Source organism: Toxorhynchites rutilus, chromosome 3 (assembly GCF_029784135.1).
Source record: "Toxorhynchites rutilus septentrionalis strain SRP chromosome 3, ASM2978413v1, whole genome shotgun sequence".
Classification (NCBI taxonomy): Eukaryota; Metazoa; Arthropoda; class Insecta; order Diptera; family Culicidae; genus Toxorhynchites; species Toxorhynchites rutilus.
In genome coordinates, this window is record NC_073746.1 from 144,178,283 (window position 1) to 144,190,931 (window position 12,649).

General features: G+C 36.6%; 1 protein-coding gene across 5 annotated transcripts in view; it reads left to right on the forward strand.

Annotated features, from left to right (window-relative positions):
• Window positions 1-12,649, forward strand: part of LOC129776238 (ATP-binding cassette sub-family G member 1) — a 132,056-nt gene that overhangs the window by 86,392 nt on the left and 33,015 nt on the right. The gene's annotated exons all lie outside the window — the stretch shown is intronic.

Consider the following 12,649-nt stretch of genomic DNA (forward strand, 5'->3'; position numbering starts at 1 on the left):
GAGTGCCAATTACAAAGAGTAAATATGATAAAATCACATTGAATGACCACGGGAAATATAGGTGTTTAACGATTTGCCACCGGCGGCGTAATAATATCCGCAAGCAAGTTTCCAATGGGGCGGTGAACGATTTATGCATTGAGTGGTGAACAGCAGCGTATACTACAATCCACCAGCAACAGGTCGATTTAAGACTAAAGGTAATGGGTGCGATTTTCCAGTGTAATTATTTGATGCGACTGAATCATTAGAACTATAACAAATAGCGTAATTTTTTTTTTCCTATATCATACGCTGTCGACACAATATGTTTAAGTTTGTTTGTGTCATTAGCAAAAAAAAAAGCAATACAAAATCCATGCTTTCCAATAAGTCATTGCTTCTAAACTTTTTTGGACAACTTTCAATCCATATGCCAGGGATATGAAAACGGGAGTTTTATTTACGAACGACACGTTTATTGTATGAAAATGAAACACTTCATGTTACATGTTATTCAAAGTATTCTCCCCGTTAGTTATACATTTTTCTCATGATTTTGGAACAATACCTAACCTAAAGCGTTACATAGGTGTTTTGAAAATTCGAAAAATTGCCAAAACGGCGGCCATGTTTGTTATAAATTAGATATTTATATAATTTATATAACGGACATCAAATCAGTTATATTAGTATAGATCAAATTTATAAATACATAGTTACCTTCACTTGATTTATTTCAAATTCATTGCTGAAAAAAAATTATTTATTTGAAGTTCATTGTGCAAACATAAACATAAACGAAACATAACCGTTATTGAATTGAATGCATGGTGAAAATAAAAACATTTTTCATTTTAAATTATTATTAAGCAATTGTTTATTTTTCTTCCTCACCTTGGATTCGGTTCTGAGAATTCCGACACTTTGCTTCGTTGCGCTGTTGTTAGGTTCGAAGAGACAGACTCATGAAGCTAGAATGCCAATCTCTTCCTGCCAGTTATGCAACTTGATTGAATTCGTGCTGGAGGTTGTTGGCTTCCGCAAAATCAAACGCCAGACGACGTAAATCTTTGAGAGTCATACCATAGAAAGCTTTGTCCAGTGCTCTGCAGTTGTCCGCCAGATCCTCAGACTGCTCACTCGTAAATACTTATCTGAACCGCCTAGGTGCCCGCCCTCTGATATATCTGATACTTTCTTGATACACCGCCCACAGTAGGGTAAGTTGGGGTGATTTGAACCACCCCTTAACCCGAAAAGTACAGCTCAACTAGAATTTTTTCATAATGCTATCTCCATTTATTGTTGAACCGTATGCACCAAACGTAAAAAAACTTTGGTAAAATTTTACAGAAAAAAATGAAATGAAATGATAGTATGAACAAAGCAAGCATTTGATTGTAAGAAAGTTTTTTGATCGTGGTTTGAGGGTTTCTTTCCCTGATTAAAGAAACTTATCTTGTATTGTGCAGTAAAGTTTCTGTTCACCTGCAGAAGAGGAACCATTTGACGCAGCGAAACTGTAAGTTTGATAACAATAAATGAAATTTATTGCATTTTTATTTTTGCATACTGTGTGAGGTAATATGGACACGTTTCTGAGGAGTGAAATGGTCCTACAGATTTAAAGCTCTTCTTTGGTCTGATTCCAGAGTCTAGATGCCGCGGAATTACAAAAAAAGGATGGTCAGACAACATTGAACGAAGGAGGAGCTTCAAAGAGCAACGTCTCAATGTAATTCTTCTGGTCTGCCATCGGGCCAAGACACCTGGTATCGATCCCAGAACACTGTTACTGATTGTCATATTATTTCAAATTACTTTACATGACCATAAGTATATTTTTTTCGATGAAACACACACTTGACTAATTCACCCCACAGATTGTCCAAATCATCCCGCATCTAATTTTAATGTCAAAAAATCATACGTTTTATTTTACTCTATATTTGGTAGTTTGAAGCTTGATATAATGATTAAACATAATTAATTGAGAGAAAACAAGTGTAGCTCAGTGTACAATGTGACATTGTTTATTTAGACCGTATTGGTATGTAAATATAAGGCGATTTTCTTCGAGGGTCCAAACTGCCCCCACTTACTCTATGTATCGGTTGACTTTCAAATAGAACGTCCGAATATTCATTGAGGTGACTTACTCATCATTTGAGGCATTTTATTTCAATGACACGATAATTATTCGTACTGGGAAACATTGAATTGTAGCAATCGGTTTGACTTCATTGAACTCAAGTATTGATTTTCTAGAAACTCAACATCTGCTTTTCATGCAAATTTTTCTATTGCTTCTCAACTAACCCCCCTATGCCCCCACAAGCCTACAAGTTCAATGCTAGACCAGAGAACAACGTTTTCCTTGGTCAGTGAGGCGGCATTGGCAGTTTTTCATAATAATAATAAAGTAATTGATATCTCTTCCCGTATAGTGTACCGGTTTATATGAACATGAAGTTCGATGAAATCCCCACAGGGCTGTATTACGATACGAATGTCGACTCAGAACTGATCACGACTGATTAATGTACCTCTATATCATGTGTGTCGCTACTAATGTCGGGAGATTGATAGTCGGCGCCGAGTTACTTAGTAGCTCTAGGCGAGCCGCCTCTCGTTTCGAATCTCGCGCTTCCTCGCTAGAAATTATTACTTATTATAAACACAAGCTAGGTAGGCGAATTTTGTTTGATGAATCTCTCTCAACGTTATAAATGATATCATGATTGATAACGAAGCGATCCATCATAGAATGATCAGAAGAGAAGTCTAGAATTGATGCAAAAAATAAATCACACAATTTTTTGCCACGATGTTAACAACAGCACCTTATCATTCAAGCAGAAGTGGTAAATCCGGATTGAGTAATTCGTGATGTAACAATTATTATTAAAACAAGTTCGAGGCGTTTGGAGTCGAAGTTCACCCTACCTCAACGGGTAATTCGTTGATGAACAACATTTGATGATTGGATGATAAAATTGTTGCGATAGTCAGGAATTTTGCTTGGTGAGTTTTGTTCAGCATTAGTAAGATGGTCCGTCAGCATGTCAATCAATCAATCCAACTGACACATCATATCCATACACGAGCAGGGGATGGAAGATGAACAGAATTTAAAAACATCAATAGGTCAGTTTTTTCGTTTAATTTTGTAATATTTTTTTCAGTTTAGCTATGCAATATTTGTTATTCCTTCCACAATTCTATACAATGATTGTAAAAAAAAACTAAGAACATGTCATTGCGCACCTCACTATTGTAGGAAGATAACGTTTTCTTTGTAAAAGGTAACTTTTAGGCTAAAATTTGAACCGTAATCCGGTCGAAATTTTTAACATTATTTATGTTTCGTTTTTTTTTGACATAGGACTATGTCTTTGATTTCTATATAGGAACGATTTATTAATATAGTGACGACTTAATTATATTGACGACTTTCAACACTTTTGGCTGGTTCGTCACTTTTACTTCCATTTTTGAAAGAATGTCGGGAGTGACAATTGAACTCGTGACCTTTGCGTGAGAGGTATGGATGTTACCACTACTCCAAATCGCCTCCCATTCATTAACAGATTTCAAACGCATATTACTCAAAATCTTCGTCGCGACATATATTGTGTAACATATCATTAGACAGGAAATTCATCCGGCAATTTTTTACCTGAAACATGAACAGAAAATACAGTAAAAAATTAAACAATTTGACGAAATGGGTATATTTTATCGATTGACTAACTACTCGCTATCCTCCCCGACGCAACGAGCAATTTGGTTGCCTGCATTCGGGGGTAAGCTCACATTGTGAATCGATACGTGTTATGAATTATTCTCCACTTGCCGATGCATTATTAATCAGTTGACGGAGGATGCAACAGAGGGATGATCTCGGAAGATAGTTTTACTCTATTATCTTTTTTATAACAGTTCAATTAATTCGGCCTCTTTCACGTCTTTATCGTGTCGGTCTTGCTACTAACAATTTATGTAATTGTAGTCCAGGATGTCAGAATATCGAGCATGTTGTTTGGTTATGTAAATATGAAATTAATGAATTTAACTGACTGCTGATTTAGAAGTTCGAAATGGTGTACTCACGCATATCAGATTTTGATAGCTTGAGTAGTCGCGATCTCAATATTATGTTCTCCATATGTGTCTTCCATAGGAACTCGCTTCACTTGCTCGAATGCACTTGCCCATTCTCCTTTCTCTTTCCTATACATAAGAAGAACTTAGTACCTAATGAGATCGGTTCACTACAGCAGCTACACGAACTTCCCAAGAGAGCACTCATGGCCGTAGAATACTCAATGTACACCTGGCTATAAAGTTATTACAACTCCATACAAACAATGTTCCGGACAACATGGCAACGAAGGATAAAATGCTATTTTTATCTATAACTAGCTGACCCGGTAAACGTTGTTCTGTCATATTTTTTTTTTCTAGTGAATATTTTGGGAGTTGAATGAATCATAGCTAATGTATTGTAAGTGTGTTTGAATGTTTTGTAAAATTAATCGAATGTGATCGATTAAAAATAACGAATGAAACGATTAGATCGGAAGTTTGATTGTCAAGATGGACGGTTTGATTTATAACTGTTTATGAATTGGGAAACCAACGATGCTTGAGACAACTTCAATTGAACTGGTGTACCGTCCTATTTGATAGTGCATTATTTCGTCGTTTTGAATAAATAAAGTATTCACATCGGTATTCAGAATTTTTGAAATACAGCCTTATTGTTTCCTCAATTCACGGACTTCCAAATGTATTTATTGTTCTACACCGAATTACCATGGAAGGCGATAAAAGTTTCAGATCACCGCATGAACCATGTTTGCGGTAACAATATCGAATTGATGTTACTTGTGTATGTGTGGATCGTTCTATTTTGAAAGCGAACGACGGTAGAATTATTTGGATTTTGTTTTTATAGAAATACTGAAATCGCGATTGAAAATAGAGGATCGGGTTCAAAATTTGAGGTTATATGTATTTTTTGAAGCCACATTTAGGAAAAAATGCAAAAAAATATTCAGATTTTTTTTCTGCATATGATCACCCTAATCATTATGAACCCTTTGCGGTCGTATTTTATTTGAACATCGGTATCGTACTGGTCGTAATTATTTTTACTTGAAAAAGCAGTGATGTATAACTTTGTTAGATTATATGCAGTGTATTCATATCTTGTGAGATTATGGAATTGATTGATTATTTTTTTTTTTGTAAACTTCAAATAAGAATCTACTAAACATGTATTTCAATGCGTTACTTTCATATAAAAAATATGTGGAAAAAAATTTATTGGTGTGATATCTTTCGAAACAATGCTCAAAATACAGCCCTGGTTTTCGTATATATCACAAAAAAACTTTGATGTCTTCCGCCTGTGATCTTTCAGTTTGAACATACAGAGCTCTTTAAATCTACACATCACCGCAAAGCATGAAATTTTGCATTGATTCTTTCCTCAAGAATGGGTAACAACTTTTGTTTATACTGAGTACCGTCATTTATTATTCATAGGAGCACCGTTTCAATTCTTGAACAAGTTCACTAGAAATTAATATTCGTTTGTAAAAAGTGTGAACTGATAAAGTGTTGTGTAAAGTATAAGATTAGTATAGTTCCTTGATGTGGTGGCTGAGAGCAAACAAACGACCAGAACGGTGAAAAAGGTATGGTGGCTGAGAGCAGACACGCGACCCCAAAGAGTTCCCTAGCGATATCATATATAGTTTACGACCTATTATCATGTTTACCAAATTTTTTGTGTATATTTTTTCGAAGGAGATCGACCACACGAACGTCGTGACGCGAGATTTACATATATATCTATATATATATATATATATATATATATATATATATATATATATATATATATATATATATATATATATATATATATATATATATATCAGGGCTTTGATGTATCAAAAGATAAAAAATTACAGATTTTGAACAATGGAAAACTTAATTCAAATGCAATTACCACACAAAATCACAGTCCTACGTCAAAATCCCGTCCCATTTTTTCATTTTGTATTCAGTTTTATCCTCAACTAGCTGAACCGGCAAACTTCGTTCCACCCAAAATTTATTTTTTGTTACCATCACTTGCAATCAACATGTTTCTCCGTTACATGAAATAAATGTTTGATACAGAAAATATGATAGAATAAAGACAGCCTTAAATCGGAGAATTCCTTCCTCGAGCTTTGCTCTTATCAATTTGCTTGATTAGTTCTCGAGCTATACAACCTCTCCCCCTCGTTTAGAGAGGGGCAGGAGTATCGAACCTCCATAGTAACATTTCGTGCTCTCTTAAACCTCCACATGTCAAATTTGTTTCCGTTTGCTTGATTGATTGTCGAGTTATACAGAAATTTATGCCTCATTCGTATGACATATGGTCGGTAATCAGTCAGACCGTACTAAGTAACAAAATAAGAAAAAATGAGTTTATAGTAGCAAACAATCAAGAAATTCTCAACCTACATTCTACTTTAATCAGAGCACACTTCTGGTAATATCAGCATAAATTTATTTTGACTGATCAGCGAAAACTGATAATATTAGGTGTACCGGTAAGTTTCTTCAGTTTTACAACAGATGGCGTAACTGGATTATTATTCCAGTGAATCAAATTTCCAGACATTCGTTGTAAAGCTACTGTCAATACGTATCTTTTTCAGTACATGTCAAAAAGTTGAAGCGTAAACAACATAGTTTATGCCACTTCGAATATGTCGAATTTCGTACCAACGAGAGTGTTTTTCCGGGGAGTGTTACTCCATTAATTCAATATGAAGAAAAAAACTGCGGAACGTCATCGCATTTTGGTGGAAGTTTATGATGGTTTGCACGGATTAAAAGTAGTAATTTTGACTTGGAAGACGAAGAATGTTCCGGACCGTCAAAAAAGTTTGAAGATGAAGAATTGAAGGCTTTACTCGATCAATATCCGTCACAAACGCATCAAGAACTTGCAGATACACTTGGAGTAGCTCAGCAAATCATATCCGATCGTTTGAAAGCAATGGGAATGATCCGAACGATAGGACATTGGATGCCATATGAATTGAAGTCACGAGACGATAAACGCCGTTCACGTGCGAACAACTGCTCTAACGGCATAAAAGAAAGGTGTTACGACAATCCTAAACGTCGGGCAACGTATGGATACCTCGGCCATGCATCAACATCGACGGCTGTGCGGAATATTCACGGCCAGAAGGTTATGCTGTCTATTTGGTGGGACCAGCTGGGTGTGGTGTACTATGAGCTGCTAAAACCGATTGAAATCATTACGGGGATCTCTACCGACGACAATTGATGCGTTTGAGCCGTGCACTGAAGGAAAAACGGCCACAATACCAGCAAAGACTCGATAAAGTTATTTTGCAGGACGATAATGATCGGCCGCATGTCGCGAAACTGCTCAAAACATACTTGGAAATGCTGAAATGAGAGTTCCTATCCCACCCGCCTAATTCTCCAGACATTGCTCCGTCCAATTACTATCTTTTTCGATCGATGCAACATGGCCTGCTTGACCAGCACTTCTCCATTTTTGAAGTTGTGACTAGCGATGGTCAATACTTTGAAAATTAAATTAAATTAAAAAAAAAACAAGAAACTTAACGGTACTTAACGGTACTCTAAGCGACGAGAAGGACTGAGAATGAATTTATATAAAAAAAGAGAAAATCTTATGTGAAGAATGATGGGTAGTGTTTGGAGATAAACTCGGAAAATGGGCTATGCCAAGGTCTTACAATAAACATGAAACGCAGCAATAATATAAAAATTAAAAATAAATCGCCTCATCTTAATATAACAAGATTTTCGTGTATGATTTATTTCATGTTCAACCTTCAATGGTCGAATCAAACAGTGCCAAATTTGCGTAAATCGTATATTCTTTAAGCATAAAGGGTGTGTCAAATCAAATTGCATCACGGAAAAAACGCTGTAGAAATTTAATTTTTAGGAATTATATCTTCAGCTTTCGCTTATAATCAGATAAGAGTGTATAGATCACGTTGGCCATGCTTCACTGTCAATTTTTCGTAAATTTGGAAAAATGTCGTCGAACGAAAAAGAGCGTCGTGAATTAATCCTGCGCACTCATTTCGAGAATCTGGAGTTGTCACATCGGGACATCGGTAAGATGCTGGGAATCGTCCAATCCACGGTCAGCAGAGTACTAAAACGATACTTAGAGAACCTAACCATCGTCCGGAAGGTGAAGAACGGCAAAAATGGATGCTCCGTCAGTGAAAATAATCACAAGCGCGTAGTTAAGCAGTTTAGACGTGATCCGAGAAGTTCGGTCCGGGATGTCGCCAATAAGCTGAATTTGTCAAGTTCATTCGTCCAGCGGACCAAGCAGCGGGAGGGCCTGCGTACATACAAGGTTCAGAAGGCTCCTAACCGCGACGAAAGGCAAAACATGGTGGGGAAGACGCGAACCCGGAAGCTGTACACCGAAATGCTGACGAAGCCGCATTGCCTGGTAATGGACGTCGAAACCTATGTCAAAGCGGACTTTCGTCAGCTGCCGGGCCTGTTGTTCTTCTCCGCAGAGGACAAATTCAGCGTTCCGGAGGAGATTCGCAAGCAGAAACTATCCAAGTTTGCCAAAAAGTACATGGTGTGGCAAGCGATCTGCTCTTGCGGAAAGCGGAGCGCCCCCTTCGTGATGACCGGCACGGTAAACGGGCAGGTTTACCTTAAGGAGTGCCTACAGAAGCGCTTACTACCACTATTGAAGCAGCACGAGGGCCCGACCATCTTCTGGTCGGATTTCGCTTCGTGCCACTATTCAAAGGACATGTTGGAGTGGTACGAAGCCAATGGGGTCACCTTCTTGCCAAAGGAAATGAACCCGCCCAACGCGCCGGAGCTTCGCCCAATAGAGAAATATTGGGCGATTATGAAGCAGGCCCTCCGGAAGAACCCAAAAGTTGTCAAATCGGAGGCGGACTTCAAGAGAAAATGGATTTCTGTTCAAAAAAAACTACAACCTGACGTTGTACAGAACCTTATGGACGGGGTAAAGAGGAAGGTGCGAGCATACGGGCTTGGGCTCGAAGTATGAATAAAAAGAAAATGCCAAAAGTTGTTTAATGGTTTTTATTTTACTGTCTAAAATTTTCAAAAGGATCGGTCTACTGGGAGAATTTCTACAGCGTTTTTTCCGTGATGCAATTTGTTGTGACACACCCTTTAGATTTGACAGATTTCGATTCACAAGATTTGAGCGTAACAGTAATTTTTCCGTAATAATTCAGTTTGAACTAGCAGTAATCGCACTTCCGCGCATAAAGTTTTCCTTCCATCGGCAAATGTAAATTAATTTCAACCAACTCTCCATTAGTGGCTTTCAAACTGTTGAGCACCTTGCAAATCAGTTGGTTTGACGATTTTCCACTTGGCTCGAAACCAGCAGATGCAGAACCAAAAAAATTGCACAACAAGCGTTGCTCTTCACGAGCGACCCATAACACTTGCCATCGTTAAATCCCCACGGAAGACAGCGATCAAAACGGCAATATTTCACAATTTCAAAGTGCAGCTGCAACAAGCCGAAAACTAGTCAAATACCGAAAGGTAGGATCCGGCCGTTCATCGCTCCGAGATGGCATATACCAACAGCAGAGCTCGAGCCCAGCCGCCACAACCACTATACTACTAGTTTGGTCCATATGTTTAGGATATGTTGCAAACATGCGGTTGTCGACGACGTCGTCGTCGTCGCGTTCGCTTGGGGCTGTCAACTTCCCTTTCTACGGAGGGGAAGCTTGGAGAATGAATGAATTCTTGACTAACCGGTCGCGGTCGGTGTCTACCTGTGTGGCTTGGGGGAGAGAGGGCGGTTGAGTTCACTTGATAGGATGAAAATTGCGGTTTGGTAAGATTTGTTTATTCGCCTAGCCAGAACAGAAGCTTCCAGCGGTGGCTTGGGCCATATCAGCAGTCCAGCAGCCATCGAGTATGTACGCGAGTAGCGAGAAACGATGACTAGTTTGTTGAACCATCGCCACTGATCAGTTCTACGTAAATAACTCGCTTCGCATGGCAGTGAATGTTAGTAATTCGAAAGTGACTGCTGTCATTGGAGTGAATACATCAATTCGCATTCATCAAAATGTAAATCTTTATTCACACCTTTTTTGCTTCGTATACATAAGCGGTAAGATCAATCGAGGCGGAATAAATAAATTGATATTGATTTTCCATTTGTTGATTTTAAGGCAATGTTCTTACTGTAAATGTTTATTCTTTCGATTGATTCTCCCTTGAAAAATAAATTTCATTCACGCATATCTTTTTCTTGCGTATGCTGGACAGAGTGGAGCTTATGGATTTTTTATAATGTACTATAACAGTGTCTTGAAGACAATCTGTTCTGAGTTCCCTGAAATTGGGTACCATTTTAAAGGCACCATTTTTTCACATATATCCTTATCCTACCGGCATTGAGTACAACGAATGAAAACTGAATTAATCGACACTGTTCCGTTTTTGTTTAGAAGGTTTATTAAGTTATACTTTAACCCAATAGCGTAGTGTGCGGGTGGCAAATCCGGCATTTGCCAAGAATTTTCAATTGTAATTTTTGCCCCGTATTATATTTCATCATTTAATTGAATAAAAAAAAAACATCCATCATGACAGTAGTTGCTTCTGTCTGTACATGAAAACAATAACCTCTCTGAAACACCCAATTGCGTTGTTTTACAGTTATTGCTTAAGGGCGGGCTCCTGTCTGGCAGGTCGAAAAATAATGAATTTTCTAGATTTTTTTTCGGATGTTAGGCTTAAACTGAGATATTAGGGCATTTTGGTTATTGTTTAAGGTATATTCGAAGATACATTTTTCATTTTTTGAGTGCTCGAAAAATAATAATTAGTCTGTTGAAAGCTGGATGCGCTAATGTTTGGAAATCGGTACATTGCTGATAATATCGGTTCTGAAGCAATGGGTTGTCGCAGAACGCATCACATAGGGGGTTTTGAAAATTCGAAAAAATGCCAAAATGGTGGCCATGTTTTGTTAAAAGTGAGTTATTTTTCATGAAAAATCGGTATTTGAAAGCTCATCAAAAATGAAAACAAAATGAAATAGCAAAAAACCGCCCTGTAACGCTTTAGATATTCTATTTTTACATGTTAAAAAAAATGTTTAGCCAAATCGGTCAAGTAGATCCTGGGATATCGATACCACCAACTGAAAAAACATGGTTTCGAGAAAAACCCTGTTTAAAAGTTCGTACATCAATACTACATTCCTTGAGATGACCTCATACTTTTGACTGTAAGTTTCCAACGTAATCTATTATCGAAAAATTGTTTTGGGATAACATTTCTGAGGGCATAAGCTTTCCAAAAATACAAAAAAAAAATTCAACCTTCCAGATCAGGCCAACACGGGGGGTTTTTTAACGCATTTAAGAACGCATATTGTGGATACAGTTGGAACAGTGTGGAGAAGCTATAGTGCAGGAGTGGCCAAAGCGTAGACGTAGCTTTTCCTAGTCGCCCGCCTGTCTGATATTTACACATTACTAAAATCCGTAATTTATTTTCAACTTTAAGAAGTATTATTAAATTATTTTAAAAAAAAAACAATATGTTGGTTAGAGGATGAAATGCAGGAAATTATTTATGTTTTCATTCAAAAATATCAAACAAATTAAAAAAGATCATTGAAATTTTTTCATTAATTTTTCTCCAAAATTTGTTTTTATTAATTCTGGAAAAAAAACATGTGAATAACCCTTACAAATTCTAACAAATCAGCCATACATCGGGAGATGGCACTTTTACAGCGAAAAAGTTTTTACTATTAAGTTTTAATACTATAACTCGTAACATTTTTATGTATAAATTAGCACGATTTACATGTTATGTAAACTTTGTTTTATTTAGAAACATGTCAAGAACATGTAAAACGCGAGAACTTACACACAACAATGTTATGAGTCAAACATTATTTTTTAAGGAGTCTCCAAAAAATTCCATGTATTCCAAAAACTATAAAAGATAGAAAGTTGATGTCTTCGACAAAAGTTCATATTTTAATAGTATCTAAAACTTTGTTAAATACGCCAAATCGCTATCTCAACTACAAACAAAATTAGGATTAGTAGTAATATTTCAAAGAAAACATGAAAAAGGTGTTGTCAGAAAAACTTTTTCCTTGTAAAAGTGCCCATCTTCCAATGTATGGGTGACTTGTTGGAAATTGTAAATGCTATTCACATATTTTTTTGTGGAAAAATACGTTATTGAGGAAAATGAATTCAAACTTTTAAAATATTTTTTCCAGTGAAATTTTTCTTCTAAATTTTTGATATTGATATTTTTTTATGAAAGTTGAAACATTTTTTTACATTTCATTTCTTGACCAGAATTTTGTATATATTATAGTTTTTAAGTTATAAATTTTTGTAAAAAATAAAGAAAAAGATGTTGGTCCTTGCCCGAAAGCAGAATATATTCGAATAATACGCAAATTTTCTTATTAGGATGTTTTTGTATATTTATTTCTGATCAGTTTTCACATTAGTCTCGTACGTTCATTTCCATTCAAAAAGTATTTTTCGTGGGTAGTGCAAATTGGAGAAAT